The sequence below is a fragment of the Stigmatopora argus genome, chromosome 5 (assembly GCF_051989625.1).
Source record: "Stigmatopora argus isolate UIUO_Sarg chromosome 5, RoL_Sarg_1.0, whole genome shotgun sequence".
Taxonomy (NCBI): domain Eukaryota; kingdom Metazoa; phylum Chordata; class Actinopteri; order Syngnathiformes; family Syngnathidae; genus Stigmatopora; species Stigmatopora argus.
Genome location: NC_135391.1, coordinates 2955001 through 2967996, shown reverse-complemented (window position 1 = coordinate 2967996; position 12996 = coordinate 2955001). Strand labels below are relative to the sequence as shown.

The window sequence follows — 12996 nt, the reverse complement described above, 5'->3', positions numbered from 1 at the left end:
ATTAGAGGCCCTGAATATTTATAGAGCTAAAACAATGTTTATTTTTGCTTTTTAATATATTTTTAGATTTTACAAAATTATTTTTGAACTAAAAACACAGAAAAAATGGATTAAAAAATACAATTATTGATTTAAAAAGGGGGGAAATCAGGAAATTTAATATTCATCAATACTCTTCATTTAAATTTGATCCTAAAACAGAAAGTCGGCCATCATGATTTACTTTCCCGGGCCACACAAAATGATGCAGCGGGCCAGATTTGGCCCCCGGGCCGCCACTTTGACACCAGTGCCCTATTTCATTCACTGTCCACCAATTCAGGGTGTCCCCCACCTCTAGCCCAGAGTCAGCTGGGATAACCTCCAGCCCCCCCCCACGACCCTAATGAGGATAAAGCAGTTCAGAAAATGAAATAAAAGTCAATATATCCTGTTTTCCACTTTTATGTTTCAAGATAAATAAAATGTGTCTTAAAATACATTGACTGTCTTACCTTGATTGAAAAACACAGGCGATCCGACAAGGACTGACAAACACTCGGGGTTTAAACAGACAGACATGGGTTGACGAGACAATCACAAACACCTGGGTCACATGCGGGAGAGACACCGGGGGCGGGGAAATACGACAGGGGAACTCAATAGGCAATCACAGGGACAGGTCACACAGGGGGGGAAAAAAACACAACATAACCAATCCCTAACACACATTGGCAAAACCAATTCTCACAGAACACAACAATTTTCCCAATAAAACCAACAAAATATCTACTAAAACATAATTACATGACTTCCTTTTGAACTAAAACACAGAAAAAATGGATTAAAAATTACAATGATTGATTTAAAAGGGGGAAAATCAGGAAATGTAATATACATCTATACTCTTCATTTTAATTTGATCCCACAACAGAAAGTCAACTTGGTTTCACGTGGGCCGGACCATTTTAGATATAATATTTATATAGTGTTTTAAAAATTGGATTCAAAGAACTAAATCAAAAGCCCTAAATATTCCATTTTTTATAGATATAAAAAAGTGTTTATTTGAGCTTTTTATATATATTTTTAGATTTTACAAAATGATTTCTGAACTAAAAACACAGAAAAAAATCATTAAAAAATTACAATTATTGATTCAAAAGGAGGAAAATCAGGAAATATAATATACATCTATAATCTTCATTTGAATTTGATCCCAAAACAGAAAGTTGGCACTCATGGTTTACTTTCCCGGGCCACACAAAATGATGTGGAGGGCCAAATTTGCCCCCTGGGCCGCCACTTTGACACCTGTGCCCTAACCGGAGCCACTCCCCCCATTTCAAATAAATTGGACATTCAGGTACCTAACATTATCCATAGCAGGCATTGAAATGAAAACACAACCCGCGATAAGCACATCTCACAGAAGAATATGGTTGCAAAATTGGAACAATAGAACTGCACGATGTGGATTTTGGAGCTTCCGCTTCTCCAAAAAAAGAACAAGTAGGAAAAAGTATTTGCTCACAGCGGTCAATGTTTCATACTTTATTCCCCCCACTTTTTAGTTGGTGCAGTTCTCCGCCGGGTGCCTCTTGGGAACGTAGAAAATTACATCCTACCTGATAATTAGCAAAGTTGAGCGCAAAGTAAAATTTGCCCTCTCCGATCGCTCCCCAACACTGGCAGCTTTCTCTTAGTAACTAATTAATTCCGCCTCTGAGGTTTGCAGACGGCAACGTTCGGTCGCTCTTGGATGCTGCAACAGCAGAATTCAAAAACAAAGGAACCCAGGATGGAGTGAAGAGTAAGAGGTTGCGCTTTTTGTTGTTGTTGTTGGGTTTTTTTTCTCCAAAATGTTTTTCCCTTTCATCTTTTTATACCGCCAAATAAATATGACAATTGTATACCTGGGGGGGGAGTATTATTATTTCACACATGGATGCGTTCTTCAAATAGAAATAACAGTGTTTGGCTGCCATTATACAAGATAGCAACATCCCTCTGTTTGTAATGTTCTTTAATTATTATAATGTCATCATCCATATCTGCCAATGTTGCATGAAAAAGGGAAGGCGGAGCATGCACGGCGTTTAGTGCAAATCGCTAATCTTGGCGGAGGAAAATGAATGAAATCAAGATGCTTGTGTGGCGTTAAAAGTTTGGAAATGTTGTTTCGCAGGATGGGGGTCGATACATTTTTTATAATTTTTCATGCCCGGTTAAAGTTAGAGAAAATGCGTACGCTATGAACAAAGGCTAATTTTGTGGCCTGGCTGGAAAAAAGTGACTTTTGTATTTCGTAACTCGTATCAAATGTGTTTCTTTTTCAAAGGGAAGGTTCAATGTGTCAGAATTGTTCTTCATTTCAGACTAGATATGGTGCAAAATATTATTTGAAAGCATTTCAAAGAATGATGAACCAATATTGCTCCATAAATAAAGTACATCGTATCATAAGGCTTATTTTGAGAAGGTTAAAGTCTTTCAGTTGCGCCTTATAGTGCGGAAAATACGGTAGTTCATTTGTAAATTACGATTATCGCGCAACTATTAAAACTCTATTTTGTGAGAACCAGTGGCGGTCCGTGCATTTTTTCGTAGCGCCTTCAACGAATCAATCCAACCCTCAAAAACTATTTTATGTCTATAAAACCTCTACTGCAGCTACAGCTGCGACACATAAAAAATCATCAATAATAACCTCATACAATTGAAATATTATTTTGGAATATAGCCATATTTTACTCATCAACTGTACACAATATCTATCCTCCTTTCTTTCTTCCTTCTTTTCTATCGCCATCGAAGCTAATGCTGAAAGTCGAGCCTGTCCTGTCGTATTTCTGGCATAGTCCGTCTTGAAAATGGCTTTAAATCAACACAACAATATATTTGCTTGTGCATCTCGCTCCAAATAGTTTGGTAGCTCTGGCTAATCACTAGCCAATCATAGTTGGTGAAAGCAATGACGTATCCCTACGCCTGCGACAATGCATTGTGGTGTTGCCAACTCGAAATCTGATTGATTAAAGCAACAGTCTTATCGACGCTTGTTTAATGCAGCAGAGCCTGCAGAGCTGATTGTGAAGGCCTTGAGGCGGATTTCTGACCCTGGCAACAAATCATGGCTGAAATGTAATTGGTTAAATGCTTCAATATGAAAACACACATCTGGAAGCAGTGCAACCAGGGGGGAAAGCAATGAAAGGAAGCTAACAGACAATTTGAAATTATTTAATAAGTATTGATGGACAAAATATAATATATGATTCAGATATTTCTTAGGCCAGCAGAGAAGGCCTTGAAAGCCCTGACGGCCCGCCACTGGTGAGAACACGTCGTAGGTCATTTTGTCACTCATTAAAACTCTGGTCATCTTACGCAAAAATACAATAACGACGTTGGTGTTAGCTTCGGTGAAGGACAATTCGAAATAGCGTAAAGACACATTACCTTAAAAGTCCCTGACGACAAATGATATAAAATCCAAATTCCTACGCTTTGAGCGCAATAAAAACCGCGGCTAATTGTGATCTGTCAGAAATCTTGACTTAAACGCCTGGGAACAAGTTGCTCATTAGAGACGGCGGGGCCAACGACGAGTGGCGGCGTAAAAGCGTTAAAAGCCAACTCGACAACCTCCTCGATAAGACCGCGGGTTGCGCCGAGGTTGTTTGCCATGCGCCAGCCGTGAGAGACGCAAGAAGCAGGCACTCATTATTTTGCCCACAATTACCTGAAGTCCTTGATAACGAGCAAAAAAAAAGAAAAAATGCCATATAATTAGAAAAACACCAGCGACACCATTATTGTCAGGAGAACGCAACGGTATAATGAAGCAATTATAGATGAGCCGCTTTGTGCTTGTCATTAATTTCTGCTTTTAAGGATGAGGAGATGAAGCACGGATGATGTTTTGAGGGGGGGTTGGGGGGGGCGTCGATTTGGTGATGGGGACCGCAAATTTCACCCCCAGTGGACACGCTGAGCTTTAAACACGTTTTTAAAGGACTTAAATAATGCAAGTTGGTGTTAGAGTCGTGGGTTGGAAGGTGTTTTGCAAAATAGTTAACAACATTGGGCCTCCGGGTGGGAGGATATCATCTTAATGTAATTAAATTGCCAAATATAGAAAAATAAAAATATATTTATGTCACTTATCACAATGATGGTCGGCCCATTTATTTTCTTAATTAGTTTAAGTGGGTTTTTTTATGGTGGCTTAGAAGCAACCAAAAATGAATGAAAACAATCTCTCAAGGACACATTTAAACAAAAGGAATATATATTATAATATAATAAATGACGTAAATAGGTGGATTATAAAGTAATTAAAAAATGCAAAAATTAAAATACTGGCCAAGAGTGGTAGAAATACCATATTGATATTTATCTACTGTAAAAAATCATAACTACTGTAAAAAATCATTAGTATAATTTGACACTTTGCAGGAGTTTGCATGTTTTTCCACGTGGGTTTTCTCTGGGTACTCCGGTTTCCTCCCACATCCCCAAAACATGCATGCTAGCACTAAGTAAACACTTTAAATCGGCATGAGAGTGAATTTTTGTGCCCAGAGATTGGCTAGCATAAGCACAAACACCCCCAAAAATGAACGCATTTTCGCCAAAAATGGTTGTCAACAAAGATCAGGAATAAAAATGACAAGCGATATTCCAGAATTCCATGGAAGCCATTTAGTTGTTCCACCAAAAAGTACAAAAAGGGGCAAATTTTCGCCGAAAATGAACAAATTTTTGCCGCAAATGAACAAATTTTCACCAAAAATGAACAAATTTTCGTTGAAAATGAACAAATTTTCGTTGAAAATGAACAGATTTTTGCCAAAAATAGCTGTCAACAAAAATCAGGGATAGAAATGACATGCAATATTCCAGAATTGCATGGCACCCATTTAGTTATTCCACCAAAAAGTACAAAAAGGAGCACAATCCGATTCCAATGAGTAAAGTGACCGTAAATGGCATCCAGTGCAAAAAAAAAACTCCAAAGACTGTCCTCCTCAATTAGAAATGGCGTCTTATTAATAGATCCTAGAGCGCACTTTATCATGTTGTCTGGAAGAAGCCATTGGAAGGGAGGGGCAATTAGGACCAAGAATCTGCGAGCTTGCCATTATTTTACAATTTAATGACCACGCAAAGCAAAAGTAGATGTAGAAATGAGGGCTACAATGCTACAATTATGCATAATCTGGCAGATCTTACGGCACCCCCCCTACACGCACTGCATAAATTTACATGGAAATGCATTCCTGCCTAATTTATTCCGAAAAATTAGAATATACATTACAAATATTTCCACAGAAGACATCAACAACATGCGGTTAGGAATTTAATGACTTCTTTTTCTTACGTGCCGGTTTATGGATTAGGCTAGGGGGGGTTTTTGCTGAAGACAGAAAATTAATAAATAATGGATGGATGTATTGATATGGATATGAGATTTTTTTTTGAAGGTGCTGTATCATTCATTTTTTCCTCCAAGGAAGCCCGTGTGCAGGGCAGATTTTTATTATGGGCAATGTGGGCGAATGCCAAGGGCGCAATCTACTTGGGGGCGCACGCAAGTTTTTTCATTTTTTTTGTATAATTATAATGCCAGTTTTTTTTACTATTAGCCTTATTTTCATGTCAAAGCGTCGCTGCATCCAGTTTAAAATGGAGCCATAAACTTTTTTATTCATGTAACAAATTTCTTCTGATGAATTCATCATGTTTCAGGTGCACCCCAATCACCCACCAGACAATTTAATGTGTGCTAAAAGGGCAAAAGATATCTAAAACATCTACTTGAGTACCTGCGATTGGCTCGCTACCGATTCAGATCCTTGTGAGGAAAAGCGCTTCGGAAAAATGAAGGAATTCTTGCCTTGTATGCGGGAGGGGGGGTGGGGCTTTTAGTCGCCCGTCCAGGACGCCAAATTAGCCGTGAGCGCCTGTTGCCGTGTAAATTTGCAGTAAAAGCAAGTGTCATTTAGTAGTAGCAAGAAGATGCACGGGTCTGGACGCCACCCAAAAGCAGGGATTATTGACATGGATGCTCGGCCATTAATAAGCCGCCGCATCCTTTGTGTTCGGGGTCGCCGTCGCCGCAGTTAAGTATAAGTTGTCAAGGCTGCCGTAGCCGCACAATGCCTACCTCATGCATCTCCTGTCAGCGGGCATAATTCCTGGATCCCGGCCCGCCGCTGATTTCTGCATAAGTGATGCGAGCCTTCCAGGAGAGTTAGGGGCGCCAGTCCGTTGCCATTCAGAGATGTTCATCATTCTTGATCTGCCTCTGTCAAGACCTGGTGTTTTAGTGCCTCTCACGATTAGGCGCAATTGACAGGCCGGGAAGGCAGTGAATAGCAAAAAAAAGAAGAAAAAAAAGAAAGAAAAAAGTGGGGAACCAAATGGGGGTGGCGCGGGATGCGGGGTGAAGTGGAGTGTGGCCGCCATTTAATCTGCAATTTATCAGTTTAGGCTGCACCATGTAACATCAGGGAGATTACATTCTGGAGAAGGAGCTCTATCTCCTCCTCGTCCTCGTCTTCGTCCTCGTTTTCGTCCCCCCCAACCCCCCGTCTCCTAATGCCGTCTGACGGCAGAATGCGCCGGACAAAGAGGGAGGACTGTCTTTAGCGTTATTGTTCGCGAAAGCTTTCGTTAATACTAGTATGTAGACATTTCTTTGTGAGGAAGTGCTTCTTTTAGAGTAAGGGTGTCAGACTCGGGTTAGTTCGCGGGCCGCTTTTATTTTAGCTTTTTTTTTAAATATATTTTGAGATTTTACAAAATGATTTTTGAACTAAAAACACAGAACTGATTAAAAAATTACAATTATTGATTTAAAAGGGGGAAAATCTGGAAATTTAATATACATACATCTATACTCTTCATTTTAATTTGATCCTAAAACAGAAAGCCGGCACTCATGATTTACTTTCCCGGGCCACACAAAATGATGCGGCGGGCCAGATTTAGCCCCCGGGCCGCCACTTTGACACGGGTTTTAGAGGGTAAAAGTTGAGCGTAGTCTTTGTATTTCAACCTACACACACATATACATGCACATGCCGCCATTGATGTCTGCTCATGACCTTGGACAACACCGATCACACCAGGGCCAATAAATGCTTAATTGCCATTTTTCCGTCGGGCTGCTTTATTGATGGCGGGTCCAGGGTGATTAATATGAACTGCTAACGAGATCTCGCATTCGGCTATAGACAAAGCTGAGCGGGCAGGTTGGATGATGTTGTTTTGTGAACTGGGTCAATCAAGTCGAAGGATTGCAAATAAATAACATTTCGAAGCTGAAACGTACTCAATGTCGCTATCACGTTCTTTTTTTAATCAGTCGCACAGTGCAAATTCAATATCAGATTTAAACGGGCCATAGTGTAAGTGACTATATTTTGTAATTTAAAAAAAATGAGTGTGCTACTACAGGCTGTGTTTTAGAGTGCCCGTCCTACCATTGGCTATGAGCAACCAAAAAAATTCTGTTATTAACAAAAATTGGGGTCCCAAGGTGGATGTGCATACATCTGTAGAGGTATTGTAGTGTACACAAGGCCAACAACAATAACATGTTGAACAACTGGGCAGGCCTTAAGCCTTAAAAATAAATGTAACTTTGCTAAAACTTGGAATCTGTTATATCTGGGAGTCAAATTTTTGATTATGCATGCCAAAAATGTAAATATACTGATAGTAGCGGTTGTGATTCATTCATTGGCTGCCATTGACAGGGCTAGACGTCCAATCCAATTTGACTGGCAAGGACAAAAACATTGTAGTGTGTGGTCAATTGTGTAAATTTAGTTTTGATTGAAATGCTATTAAATTCTAACTTCATTTATTCCTAAAAAAAATCTATATACAAAAATATATAAAAAATATATATTTTCACGACTATAAGGCGCACTGCATTATAAGGCGCACCCTCAATGAATGACACATTTAAAAAAATCCATATATAAAGCACAATGGATTATAAAAATATATATTTTCACGACTATAAGGCGCACCGCATTATAAGGCGCACCCTCAATGAATGACACATTTTTAAAAAAATCCATATATAAAGCACACTGGATTATAAGGCGCCCTGTCTATTTTGGAGAAAATTTATGACTTTTAAGTGTGCCTTATAGTCGTGAAAATACGGTATATATTAGATGTTTTTTTTCATATTATGTCGATAAATTCTGATGAATAAATGAAATTATAAATTGATGAAAGGTTAAAAAATCAAATACAAAAAAAACATTGTCGGTTTTTATAGTAGATTTCTGTCATTGCCTGCCATTGACAAGATTTCAATTGATTTACACTAGATTTTGAATTAGTTAAATTAGTTTGAATGTGTTAAATGAATGGCCAATAAAGGGCAGATACATACAAGCAAATATCTGAAGATGCTAGCATGGTAGCAGATATTAAAATGGTTCAGGAGTCAAGTAGAACAAGTCAGGTGGCTTGAGGGCAAACAAAAGAGGAGAAAAGAGCTCATTCTTAATATCTAATGGACTGTCAATGCGTCTTTTCTAATATGTCCAATGGGATGAAATATGTTTGCATCCATAGGCCAAGGGCCATTTTTTAACAATATGTTTTAAATGTGTTTCTCTGCTTAAATAAAAGCACAATCGGGAATTGCGTCTCATCCCAAAATAAGTAGACACACGCTCCTGTTAAAATACGACATATCCCGAGGGATGTTTAGTCCACACGAGCTTGAACGGTTAAGGACGGAGAACTTGATCGGTCCTGAAAGGTGAATTGAACTCTCTCAAGATGAAGAGATGACATATTTGACTCACTCCATGTCACTGATAGGACGGCTCACTTGTAAACCGGGCGTGTTGCCAGTCAGATCTCACGGATGACGTTTGGGGAAACCTGTTGCCCGAGTAGGAGACCGTAGTGTGTGTGGCTTGTCAGGCCCGGCGTCCTTGCTAAGGCTAGAAATTTGCCCTGGTGACATAAATGATCAGCGTCAGAAGCACGTCTTCGGGGGGGGGTTAAATTCGGTTTGGTCGGCGGGCTATGTTCATATCAACTAAAATGCCAGCTAAAATGACGCTATATGAAAGATAAGAACTATAATTGATCTAAAGCAAGGGTGTCAGACTCGGGTTGGTTCGTGGGCCGCTTTAACGTCAACTTGATTTCACGTGGGCCGGACTATTTTAGATATATTTAGATTTTTGTTTTTTATAAATTGATTAAAAGAACTGGATTAAAAGCCCTGAATATTCAGTTTTTATAGATCTAAAACAATGTTTATTTGAGCTTTTTTTAAAATATATTTTTAGACTTTACAAAATGATTTTTGAACTAAAAACACAGAAAAAAATGGATAAAAAATTACAATTATTGATTTAAAAGGGGGGAAAATCAGGAAATGTAATATACATCTATACTCTTCATTTTAATTTGATCCTAAAACAGAAAGTCGCCACAATGATGTGGCGGGCCAGATTTGGCCCCCGGGCCGCCACTTTGACACATGTGATCTAAAGCACAGGTGTCAAAGTGGCGGCCCGGGGGCCAAATCTGGCCCGCTGCATCATTTCGTGCGGTCCGAGAAAAGTAAATCATGAGTGCCGACTTTCAGTTTTAAGATCAAATTAAAATGAAGAGTATAGATGTATATTAAATTTCCTAATTTTCCCCCTTTTAAATCAATAATTGTAATTTCTTAATCTTTTTTTCTGTTTTTAGTTCAAAAATCATTTTGTAAAATCTAAAAAATATATTTAAAAAAGCTAAAATAAACATTGTTTTAGATCTATAAAAACTGAATATTCAGGGCTTTTAATCCAGTTCTTTTAATCCATTTATTTAAAAAAATCTAAATATCATATCTAAAATGGTCCCTTTCTTTAACTCATTGGCTGCCATAGACAGTGAATTGATCATTCAAAATGGATCGCACAGTTAAAAAAAACATAAATGGCTAGTTTAAGTAAATTTGACATTTATTGTTGTCCATGGCAGGCAAAGAGTTCATTTAGCGTCACTTGATTTTCATTTTAGGGTATTTCAAGGTCACTTTCGGTAAATTTTGGATCATTTCCTATTAGTTTTGGGGGCATTTCTGGGTTTCTTTCTGTTCATTGGTCACTTTCTATGGACTTGAGCCTTTTCAGGTCACGTTCAGGTCTCACTTCCAGCCCACATGCCCTACATTTACCAACCATGGCCTGAATCAAGTCCCCTCTGACACCCGAACTGCAAACCCATCGAAAAATGCGACGTGCCATGAACATTTAATAAACCTAAAAGTTATTAGCCCGAGGCCCAAACACTTGAAACATGCTAAACTGTAACCTCGACAAAAGCTGCGTGTTCAATCAAAGCGTGCATTTACTGTTAAATTTATGCAAATGCGCGAGCGTGGCTTGTATCGGTCTTCGACTACACCTGTGCTTGTCAAGGTACTCAAGTATGGCTCATAATTGGCTGTTGATTGCTGCCATTAACATCTGACGGCTAAGTGCATCTAATTCCCGTTCCATTTTCATGGTTCAATTTGATGTCGCCACCCACTCGTTCCTTCATAGGTGATTAGCCATGCTGATAGGATTTTTTCACCCTCCTTTTTAATGATATATGTGAGGCCAATATGGGGGGGGGGAATAAAAAGAGCCTATAACGATGTCATCGACACATTTCCATAATTGATATTCGGTAAAAAAAAAAAATGGGTCGTCGTATCAATGCACTGAGGATGATTCTATTGGGTAAGTAGTATTGTTTACTGCAAGGGTTGGTTCGAGGGCCGCTTTAACGTCAACTTGATTTCACGTGGGCCGGACCATTTTAGATATAATATTTAGATTATTTTTTTTATAAATGGATTAAAAGAACTGGATTAAAAGCCCTGAATATTCAGTTTTTTATAGATCTAAAAAAATGTTTATTTGAGCTTTTTTTTTCTTAGTAAGGTAAAATCATTTATTTAATCATTTGTTTTTCATTGCAAAAGGACACCAAATTTTTCTTTAATTATCTGCCATATTAAAGTGGAAAACAGAAAATATTTTTTTATATTTTTTAGATTTTACAAAATGATTTTTGAACTAAAAACACAAAGAAAAAAAATAGATTAAAAATTTCAATTATTGATTTAAAAGAGGAAAAATCAGGAAATTTAATATACATCTATCTATATATTTTTTATGAATGAATTAAAAGAACTGGATTAAAATCCCTGAATATTCAGTTTTTTTTTAGATCTAAAACAATGTTTATTTTAGCTTTTTTTTTATATATTTTTAGATTTTACAAAATTATTTTTGAACTAAAAACACAGAAAAAAATGGATTAGAAAATTAGAATTATTGATTTAGGAGGAAAATCAGGAAAATTAATATACAATTATAGTTTTCATTTTAATTTGATCCTAAAACAGAAAGTCGCCACTCATGATTGACTTTCCCGGGCCACACAAAATGATGCGGCGGGCCAGATTTGGCCCCCGGGCCGCCACTTTAACACGTAGTTTACTGTGTTTCACATTTTTTTATTATACTTTTTTTTCTTCGAAGCTTTGCTTTTCAGCTCTCTTTGTTTTGCCCGTTTAGTCACACAGCAGCGCTCACTGTTAGCGTTAGCATCTCGACAGCATCACCACCTCGGGGCGCCCAGACGCGGCGGCGTCCCTTTGAGTTTTAATCTCCTCGTCTGCTCGCATCCTCGCGGCTATTTCGTTTTCATTTTTAATATGTGTATTTGACATTATGTTCATTTGGACCTCCCTCCTCTTCGGCTCCCCGGTCTTAATTTAATTGACGAGATTTAGCCTTATGTTGTTTGTTTTTGTCCCCAGTGATGAGATTGGGGGGCCACCAGCACCATTCCAGTTTGTTGTATTAAAAAAAAATGTTTATTTGCTTTTGCATATCATTCAAAATGATTTTATAATGTCATCTTAGATTTTCTAATTCCATTTTACACTCTTTCTCCCTCCGTCATCATTCATTCAACTATTTTTAGTTTCAAAGTGGCTTTACGCCGTCACCTTATGATATGTAATTTAATCTTTATTTTCCATCATCTGTCTTTCCGTCAGCATCATCATTTATTCATTCATGTGGTCATTTTAACACCACTATTATCACCCATGCTCTTTTGGGGGGCTTTTTTTTCCAGCTTCATCATTCAAGTAGCTCTTCAACCACAATTAAGACTACATTTTATTTGCTTTTGGACCTCATTTTGAGCTTATTTTGAAGATGTCAAGCTTATGTTATGTATTATTTTTTGTGGAATAATAATGCGAATGCTGATTCTAATGCTAATTAAATCCAGGGGGGTCTGAGATAAACAAAAGCCCTCCATTTGCCCAGAGCCAAATCCCCCTTGCTTCAAATGTCAAGTTTGTCTTGCCCAGTGTTGTTCTTTGTCTTGAGACGCTCGGAAACCGCTTCGACCGTGCTAGTGAATGGCGTGTCTGCCATCTGCAGGCCATCAGGGGAACAACAGGCGCGCTCAAAAGTCAACACACTTTCTAGCTTTTTAGTTGTGGAATGTGGAACTTAAACAATATTTGCTACACGTAGCTAACGTCACTTCTAACTGTCCCTTTCTAAGTAGACGGTTTTGTGGAGAAAAAAATTGTAAATATAATACAATTTTCGTTTGTTTCGTAATGTAGAGCAGGGGTGTCAGACTCAATTTCATTTGGGCCGAACCATTTTAGATATAATATTTAGATATTTTTTTAATAAATTGATTAAAAGAACTGGATTAAAAGCCCTGAATATTCAGTTTTTTATAGATCTAAAACAATGTTTATTTTAGCTTTTTTTAAAATATATTTTTAGATTTTACAAAATGATTTTTGAACTAAAAACACAGAAAAAATGGATTAAAAAATTACAATAATTGAATTAAAAGGGGAAAATCAGGAAATTTAATATACATCTATACTCTTCATTTGAAATTGATCCTAAAACAGAAAGTCGCCACTCACGATTTACTTTCCCG

General features: G+C 37.8%; 1 long non-coding RNA gene across 1 annotated transcript in view; it reads right to left on the bottom strand.

Moving 5' to 3' along the window:
* Nucleotides 1-574, bottom strand: part of LOC144074778 (uncharacterized) — a 34868-nt gene extending 34294 nt beyond the window's left edge. The window contains exon 1 of the long non-coding RNA XR_013300381.1: nucleotides 495-574. This is a non-coding gene — a long non-coding RNA (uncharacterized LOC144074778). The remainder of the gene's footprint in view (nucleotides 1-494) is intronic.
* Nucleotides 575-12996: the final 12422 nt, after the last annotated feature.